General features: G+C 34.8%; 1 pseudogene; it reads right to left on the bottom strand.

The window, feature by feature from the left end:
* Window positions 1-3,620: 3,620 nt before the first annotated feature.
* Window positions 3,621-4,262, bottom strand: LOC122022874 (annotated as a pseudogene).
* Window positions 4,263-10,261: the final 5,999 nt, after the last annotated feature.

The raw sequence follows: 10,261 nt of genomic DNA, 5'->3' as shown, positions 1-10,261 counted from the left end.
GTCGGTTCTTGGGTGTTTAGGAGACAAGTGCTGCTTCATTTTCTACCATCAAGAGGTAATCCAAAGCAAGAAAAGAACAAGCAAAGCAAGGTTCATGTTGTAAATTCATGTTCAATTGTATTTCGTATTTGCTTTCTTGTTTTCTTATTTGTATTTCTTGTACTCAAGGTTGTATGAGGTTTCTTCACCTTCGGAAAGTTTCCAAGCATGAGGCATTCATATTGGAGTTGTGAGTGTGAAGAGTGGAACCTTGGATATACTAATCACTTCAAGAAAGTGGATACTAAGTAAAATCCATATGTTAGCATTGTGAAGTCTTCGCTTTAAGTTTTTCGGTACAACATCAAGTTTTAGAGCTGAAGCTTAGCGAATAAGACTAAGTGGAATAAGCTGGGAATTGAAACTTGGTGGATAAATTCAAGTGGAATCAACTGAGAATTGTAGCTTGACAACTATGTCTAGATGAATCAACTGGAAGCTGAGTGTTTAAACCTAAAGTAAGTACGAGTAATTTTACATTTGCATCCTACTTATTACGTGTAACAATTGCTGGAAAGTAATGTTTTATAGTTCCAGACGAGTTCTAAATGACTAGAGGGAGTTCGGGGAGACTGGATGGTGATAATTCTCGACAAGTGAAGTTGGAGGGTCCAGGCGATCGTATTTGGGTCGGGATGATCAGAGCATATGGGCGACTAGAATGACTTCCAAATGACCTGGAGACGACGTTATCTAGCAATTCAAGTGAGTCAGGTCAAGATTAATTTTGACCCCTTTACAGGCGACTAGAGAGCTTTATTAATGTTATTTAAAAGATAAAAGTTATAGCACGTCAATACCTATCTAGGCGATCGGGGTGGTTCCAAATGACTAGAGAAGGGCTATAAAAAGCTTTGAGGTAAAGCTTAAAGATCTCCAATTCACAAGTGAAACACTCAATCTCTTGTGCTCATGCTCTTGTGCTCTCTCACCTTTTGTGTTGTGATATGTTACAATTTGCGCTTCATTTTTGATCAGCAACACCAAGAATAACATTTTCATTTGTTTTTGTGTTGCTATTTTTATTCTATTTGTGGTTAACTTTTTAATTAGATTCTTTTTCTTTAAGATTTTTCCACCTCTAGAGGCTTTTTGGAAAAGGAAAATTAGAAATAAGAATCATATTTTTATAATAGCTGCATATGTTTATATTTATGATTTAGTTGATTAACTATTTGAATGCTTAGTTGTTAAGTGTTTTGTATGCTAACATTACTTTGGTATACTTGATTGAATCAATTTAAGTAATTTTTATTTCCGCTATGCTACTCTAATGATTCAATTGTTTTAATTATTATTTGTTCGTAAAATTTATAAAGCTATTCAATTCCATCTAGCATTGAGTTTGATCCTATAATTTAGTTCAGAGCGGGTTGAGCTGATAGTAACTAAGAAAGCTTGGTTAAATGCATATCTAGACTGAGTATGAAGTATCTTATGTAGTGCATCTAGTCAAGTGAAACTAACAGAAGTTAACTCACCCCACTCTAATCCAGTTAGACCAAAGAGTTGTATTAAAGTTGATTTAGTGCTAGATTCTTACGTTAATTTTATCTTAATTAAGAAGTGGTCATTGTTTCGATATCCCTATATATATCTCACCAGTACCTGGAAATTAATTAAGGAAACTCTTATTCAATTAGTCTAAAATAAAGCTTGAATCTAATATAAGACGTACTTTATGCTTTGAGACGAAATGAACAATTAAATTGATTAACACAATTCGAACCTAGTTCAAACTTAATCTAAATCCTGATTTCAACTATGCAAAACTTAAATTAAACTCAAATCTTATCTCACATCTTAATACAACTTAAATAAAATTATGTGATATATTATTGATGTACTAATCCAAGATTATAAAAATATTAAAAAAATATGTCTGTAGGAAGTCAGTATAATCTGCTCACAAAAAGAACGATAACTTTATCAAAGGGAAGAATGGAATATATCTTATAAATGATATTGAAAACGTCTTATAATAAAATAAAAGTAAATTTTGAAGTACGTACATGCAAGTGACAATGCATGCAGCTCGTACTAAACTTTATCCTCTTTCTAAATCATTATTCATAACAAAAAAAAGTAATTAAAAGCTATTTTATATGTAGGTGAGGGCATGGTTAATGGAATATATATTATAAATGATATTGAAAACGTCTTATAATAAAATATAAGTAGATTTTGCAGTACGTACATGCAAGCGACAATGCATGCAGCTCGTACTATTCTTAACTTTCTCTTCTTTCTAAATCAATATTATTCATAACAGGAAAAGTAATTAAAAGCTATTTTATATGTAGGTGAGGGCGTAGTCTGTAAAATTATAGAATTGTACGATCGTATTATCTGAAAGTACAAATATCCAGAATCAATTTTTACTTTGAAATCAGAATAAGATCGGTAGAATGATAGGATTGAAATAGAATTTCTTAACATGATCATAATAGAATAGATTGATAAAAAAATTTTAAGAGCTTATAATGTTTTATTCGGATTAAATCACGGGATCTATTATATCAAATCAAATTTGTTTATAGATGGATAATTACTTTCAAAGTTTATCCTTGATTGCCCAATTTTAAACCTAAAAATTATCATTTAAAGTATATTTGGAGGTCCGAAAGATTATCTTTTTTATTATTTTTTTTTCATTTTTGCAAGTTAGAGTTAGTATTTTGAGCCTATTATATATTTGTTTAATTATTTTTAAGTTAATTTTTATCAATAATATTCTGTTATTTTTTTCTTCAAAATGACAAATTTTTTGATATCTATTGTGTAGTATTCTACAGAATCAATAGGTCTTTATAAAATTATTTCTAATATTTATAGTCGAATCAAAGAATATAGTCTGTTAACTACTTTGTTTGTCTTTAAATTTAATCTAGTAAATTAAGGAAATATTCTTGAGATTATTATTATTATTATTATTATGTTAATAAAATTTTATATTATTTTATTTTATGATATAAAAATATAAATATTATTGTGTGTTATTGTATAAAAATGATAGTTAAATTAGCAGTTAATTTCTATTTGTACAGATAATAATGTAATATGATATGTTGAGGGTAAACGGTATATATATATATATATATATATATAATTAATAATCTATTTATATGCAAATAAGTTATATATATATATATATAAAATCTATTTATATGTACAGATCCCATCCCATATATTAAAATTTATAGATAAATTTATATTTCAAAATATAGCCGAACACTTTATTAAATAATGATTTTTTTTATTGTATAAATGTATTATGTATTATGTTCTTAACCTTAATTCTAATTTCTGAATCAGTCCTGTGGAGAGAACGCTGATTATAATATAATATATTAAGGAGAAGGCGATCACACAGAGACTTACATAATAACAAGGATGCAAACATTTTGCCTCCAGGAGTAATCGAGTTGGTACGAATCGCATCACAGGATGCAACCATGTGGAAATGGATCACATGCCACGTCCTTTGATTTGCTGATTGATTGCGGCTTGTGGTGCATGCATGGTGTTTCACATTGAGAAGTCAATTTCGATGCTGGCCACCGACGCCCTCGGCACGATCCTCACCAGAACGCTCTCGTCGTCCTCACCAGAACGCTCTCGTCGTCCTCAGTTCCGATGTCCTCCAGCAGGTCCGTGATCCCGAGGCGAAGCGCCGTCTTCAGCTTCTTTTCGTTCTCCTGGTGCTTGCGCTTGTGCTTGTGCGGCAAGGTCACGAAGCTTCCGGCGAACTCACTCTCGCCGGGAGTCAGCCCCTCCGTCCCCTCAAGCTCGTTCACGAATAAGTCGAACTTGATGGAGAAGTCTCAGTCGTACTCGATGCCCTCCACCACCAGCACCTCCTCTTCCACCTCCTTCGCCGCCCCGCTCCTTGACACTTTCGGCCGCTTCACCGTCAAGCTCACCGGCAAGTTAAGCACCACCGGGAACCTCGGCTCCTCCACGGTAGAAGCTTTCGGTGGCGCCGCGGCGGCTCTCTTTGCAGGCATCGGCCGCGACTTCAGCCACGGGATCTCCACCTCCTGGTACGTGTACCGCAGCCGCTCCGTGCCCAGGCAGTCCTTCACCGTGACGCGGACGAGGTCCGCGTTCTCGTCGTAGAAGAGGAAGCTGGAGTTGAGAAAGTCCTCGTCATCGAAGTCTCGGTGCCGGTAGCCAAGAATATTCTTCCCGCGCTGCTGAGTATAAATTTCCCATGTCCTCATTCAGCCGCGTCCCTTAATTAATAAATGATTCAAAATTAATAATTTAGTGGTGGCAATGAGTGATAGTAGTAGTAATAGTTGTAGGATAGAGTAGTTGAGTTAGTGGGGTGAATTGTGGAGTTAGTGGGTTATGTAGGTAGCTTATAAATAGGTTACATGTTTTATGATTTAATTGAAGCATGAGAGATTATTGTGTTCCACTTGTCCATCTTTATCCTCTTATCCTCCTCCTAATTTTCTCTAACAGTGGTGTTAGAGCGCCGAGTTTGACGTGTCCTAGCTTGTTTGCAATGGCAATCAACGGAGTTTCTCAAACCCTCATCTCCATTTTCAAAGGAGAGTGCTACGAATTTTGGAGTATCAAAATGAAGACTCTATTTAAATTTCAAGATCTTTGGGATTTAATAGAGAAAGGCTTTGACGACAAGGATAACGATGAAGGTCAATTGAAGGAGGACAGAAACAAAGATTCGAAGACAATGTTCATTTTTCAACAAGCAGTACATGAGACGATTTTCTCAAGAATTGCAACTACCTCATTCTTCAAAGAAGCATGAGAAATATTGCAGAAAGAATTCCAAGGCTTCTCCAAGGTAATAGCAGTGAAACTCTAGACTCTCAGAAGTGAGTTTGAGGTCTTGCTTATGAAGGCCGATAATGAAATTTTACAAGACTTTTTATCTAGAGTAATTTCGATTATCAGTTAAATAAGATCTTATGGAGAAAAGATCACTGATGTAATTATTGTTTCGAAAGTTTTGCGAAGTTTGACTCCTAAATATGATTACATAGTAATTGTGATTGAGGAGGCAAAAGATCTCTTGATTTTATCTTTTGATGAACTAATGGATTCTTTGCAAGCTCATGAGACAAGGTGAAATAGATCCGTTGAGAAGAATGAAAAAAAGGCATTTCAGGCTTCTCAAGTAAAGGGGGAGATAGAAAAAAAAGAAGACTTCGTTGGCAGAGGTCGTGGAAGAGAAGGTTTTCATGGTAGAGGACGTGGTAGAGGAAGAAACCATTTTAATGGACAAGAGAAGCAATTTAACGGGGATAAAAAATGGAATAAAAATTCCATTTAGTGTTATGGCTGCAAAAGATTTGGGCATATAAAGACAAATTGCAAAATGGCTCACAAGCAAACTATGTGAAAGAAGAAAACGAGGAAAGTAAGTTATTTATGGTTCATTCTCATTCTAACGAAGTTCAAATTGATATTTGATTTTTGGATAGTAGGTGTTCAAATCACATGACTGAAAATAAGTCATTATTTAATGAGCTTGATGAATCATAGAAGATGCTAGTAAGACTTGGAGATAATAAGCAGATACAAGTCGAAGGCAAAGACACAATTGCCTTGGAGACTAGCGATGGTAAAGTAAAATTACTTTACAATGTCTATTTTGTTCCTAGTTTGACACATAGTTTGTTAAGTGTTGAACAATTGATGATGGTGGCTACGCTATTGTATTTAATAACGAAGCTTGTGTTATTTCTAATAAAGATTCTAGAAAGTCTATTGTTAGCGTACAAATGATAGAAAATAAGATGTTTCCTATGAAGATCTCTAATGTGGGAAACCAAGCTTTTATTGCTAGTGAAGATAATGAATCCAAGATGTGACACTTGAGATATGGGCATCTCAACATCAAAGGCATGCAACTTTTAAATCAGAAAGGTATGATTTTTGGATTACCTTAAATTAGTTCTCTTGGTTTATGCGAAGGATGTATTTATGGAAAACAAACAAGGAAGTCTTTTCCAAGTGGGCAATCATGGAGAGCTTAAGAATGCCTTGAGCTAATTCACACTGATTTATGTGGTCCTATGAGAACTACATCGTTTGGTGGGAGTAAATATTTTTTTAATGTTTACTAATGATTTTAGTCGGATGAGTTGGGTATATTTTCTAGTGGACAAGTTAGAGACTTTTGAAAATTTCAGAAAATTCAAGGCGCTTGTGGAAAATTAGAATGGTACTTTTATAAAGACTCTTCGTACAGATCGAGGAGGTGAGTTCTTATCTAAAGAATTTAGTAAATTTTGTGAAGAACATGGTATTCACAGGGAATTAACAACACCTTATACACCGGAGCAAAATGGTGTTACTGAATGAAAAAAATCGAACCGTTGTAGAAATGGCTAGAAGTTTGCTGAATATCAGAGGACTTCCAAATATTTTCTGGGCTGAAGCAGTGGCCACATCAGTTTACTTGCTGAATATTTCTCCAACAAGGGTCGTTTTAAATCAAACACTATATGAAGCATGGCGAGGTAGAAAACCATCGGTAAATCACTTAAGAATTTTTGGTTGTATTGCATATGCCTTGATTAACTCTCAATTTCGTCATAAACTTGAGAAGAAATATGAAAAATACATATTTGTTGGATATTGCAATCAATCAAAAGCATATCGGTTGTATAATCCTCTTATTGGCAAATTAATTATAAGGAGAGATGTAGATTTTGATGAAAATTCAAAGTAAAATTGGAATACACAAGGTGAAGAGACTCAAATTCACATCCCAATGGAGGATAGAACTCCAACAACAGAAGATGTTGAATCATCTCCTTTGGAATCACCAGCTCCCTCACCATCAAATTCAAGAAGTGACAGTTCATCCTCCTTACAAGAATCTTCTTATGAAGCATCTCCAACAAAGGTTAGATCTTTAAGAGAAAGATATGAGTAAAGTCAATTTGCTCTTTTGGTTACAGATCCTACAACCTTTGAAGAAGCAGTAACAAAAGAGGAATGGAGGAATGCAATGAAAGAAGAGTTAATTGCAATCCGTAAAAATGAAACATGGGAGATGGTGGATCTACCTGAAGGCAAGAATGTGATTGGTCTTAAGTGGGTGTTTAAAACAAAATATCAAGCCGATGGAACCATCCAAAAACACAAAGCTCGACTTGTTGCAAAAGGGTATTCGCAACAACAAGTTATTGATTTCAAAGAAACCTTTTCTCCAGTTGCTAGATTTGAAACTGTGAGAATTATTCTAGCATTAGCTGCACAATTGCATTGGCCTGTTTATCAATTTGATGTTAAATCTGTATTTCTGAATAGCGATTTGCATGAAGAAGTTTATTTAAATCAGCCAGAAGGTTTTATAATTGAAGGCAAAGAGACGAAGGTGTATAAATTGAGAAAGACACTTTATGAGTTAAAACAAGCCCCACGGGCATGGTATAGCAAGATTGATGGTTATTTTCGACAACATGGTTTCACAAGAAGTGAAAATGAAACCACTCTTTATGTGAAAAAATAAGGTAGAGATGATTATATTATTGTGTGTCTTTATGTCGATGATATAATTTATATGAGTTCTTCTGATTCTCTATTGGCTGATTTTAAATCTAATATGATGAAGAAGTTTGAGATGTCAGATATAGGAATATTACATTATTTTCTTGGTCTTGAGGTGAAGCAAGGAGTTGATGGGATTTTTATCTCACAAAGAAAATATGCGACAGATCTTCTGAAAAAGTTCAGCTTATTCAATTGCAGTCCAACTACTACACCTATGAATATAAATGAGAAATTACAACTGGAAGATGGTTCAGAAAAAGCTAATGCAAGAAATTTCAAAAGTTTGGTTGGAGGTTTAATTTATCTAATTCATACTAGATCAGATATTACTTTTTCTGTTGGTGTAATTTCCAGATTTATGCAAAATCCTATGAAGCATCATCTTGGAGTAGCTAAAAGGATTTTACTCTATGTTGCTGGAACCGTGGATTATAAAATTTATTATACTAAAGTTTCAAAATTTAATCTTTACGGGTTCACTGATAGTGATTGGGAAAATTCAGTGGATGATCGAAAGAGCACCTCAGCTAGTGTTTTTAATATTGGATCAGGAGCAATTTTATGGAGTTCAAAGAAATAAGCTACTACAACCTTATCGTCTTCAGAAGCAGAATATATAGCAGCAACTTCAGCAGCATGTCAAGCAATTTGGGTTAGAAGATTACTTGATGATGCAACTATTATTTTTTGTGATAATAAGGTGACAATTGCAATGACAAAAAATTCAGCTTTCCATGCAAGGACTAAACATATTGATATTTGTCTACATTTTATTTGAGACTTAGTTGCAAATAAAGAAATTATGTTGGAACACTGCAACACACATGAACAAGTGGCAGATATCTTGACGAAGTCACTTCCAAGAGAGAAGTTTATTTATTTTAAATTGTGTCTTGGTGTTTGTAATTTTGAATCAAGGGGAAGTGTTGATAAATGACTCAAAACTAATAATTGAGTTAGTGGTGGCAATGAGTGGTAGTAGTGGAGTAGAGTAGTTGAGCTAGTAGAGTGAATTGTGGAGTTATTGGGTTATGTACACTACAACAAAAATATTAAAAGACAACGGTTAAAAATCGTTGTCGTAAGCTCTTTAAAACTGTTGTAATTGGCAGTGTTGTTAAATGTGCGGTAAAAGATAACGGTTTAAAACCATTGTCTTTTACCACATTAGACAACAGTCATGCAACAAATTTAAAGTATTGTCTTTTAATACCAAAGACAATAGTTCTGTAACATATAAAATCGTTGTAATTGCCAATTTTGCAATAATTTGGATCGCATGCAGATATGCTTTTGACAATAAATACACTGTTGTCTTTCTTCCAAATTTAGTTTAAAAACCATTGATCCTTTGCATACTTTTCACAACGGTTAAAAAATTATTGTCTATGTTGATTAGAATCACGAATAGATAAAATAACTTTTTTACACACAAACTTGTACAACATATATACATTCACAAAAACCGTTGTCAACATATATACATTCAGTTGTCTTTTATACATCTCGTCTCAACCAAAAACTGGTACAACATATATGTACATTCACTTAAGTTAAGTTTATAAACTTCTACAATTACTACAAGCTATCCAAACATGATCACAAGTTCATGACAACCACAAAAGATGAGACCACAAAATTAAGTTTATCAGACCACAACCATGCAAATTAACTTGTCCTTTTCTGAATAGATCAAGTGATCAGGATGTGCAACAATCTTCACGTACTGGTCCTTTTTCTGCATACAGAATTTCATAGACTTAGCTTGCAAACCCAGCTTTATCCCTTTTCTGAAAATAAAATATAGTTAAAGCCATAGAAAAAAGTAGAAACATGCATGTATAAACTGATAAACATTGCAAACTGATAATTAATTTCTTAGAATCCAGAGCTACAAGTCTGAAATCAACGTTAGATTATATATATACATATATATGGTTGTTTAACTATAAGCGATGGAAATTGATAAGCCTATAGCAATCAACATCGATCTTGGAGACATGTTGTGGATTTTCATGGAGAAGCTGAGATGGGCCTCAAACAAACCCAAGGAAGGCATCCAAGCGACGATCTTTCGAGTTCCTGAGAACATCCGCAGAACCAATGTCGATTCTTTTGAACCAAAGATGGTCTCCCTCGGCCCTTACCACCATGGAAAGCAACTCTTTCGAGCAACGGATGAATGGATCAAATTTCCTTGCGCCAGCAACTTTTTTAGGCGCACCATCCGCATGGACGTGGATTTAGTGAAGCACATTGTCGTGCAATTAAAGGACTGGGAGTCCAAGTTACGTTGTGCCTACTCGGAGCAGATCAGCATGAGCAGCGATGAGTTCGTGGAGATGATGCTGCTCAACTGCGCTTTCATGGCTGAGTTTCTACGGGAGCAATACGGGTCGATTAAAAGAACAGAGAAGCAAGAAGGGGGGGGGGGGGGGGGGCAGAGAATAGAGATGGAAGAGTACTCGTGGAAGTGGGCAGCTCCGTCGATTATCAACGATATGTTGGTGGTCGCAAACCAGTTCCCTCTTCCTCCCCTTCTTTATCTCTTCGAGATGTGCGGCAGGGATGATATCTATGTTATTTTTTATTCTCTCATGTAGCAAATTCACCGAAACCTCTCTCCGACCTCGTACTTGACTAAGATCCGCATCTAAAGAAACGTTACTGTTGGGATTGCCAAGAG

Source organism: Zingiber officinale, chromosome 9B (genome assembly GCF_018446385.1).
Source record: "Zingiber officinale cultivar Zhangliang chromosome 9B, Zo_v1.1, whole genome shotgun sequence".
Taxonomy (NCBI): Eukaryota; Viridiplantae; Streptophyta; class Magnoliopsida; order Zingiberales; family Zingiberaceae; genus Zingiber; species Zingiber officinale.
This window is presented reverse-complemented; position numbering and strand designations above follow the sequence as displayed.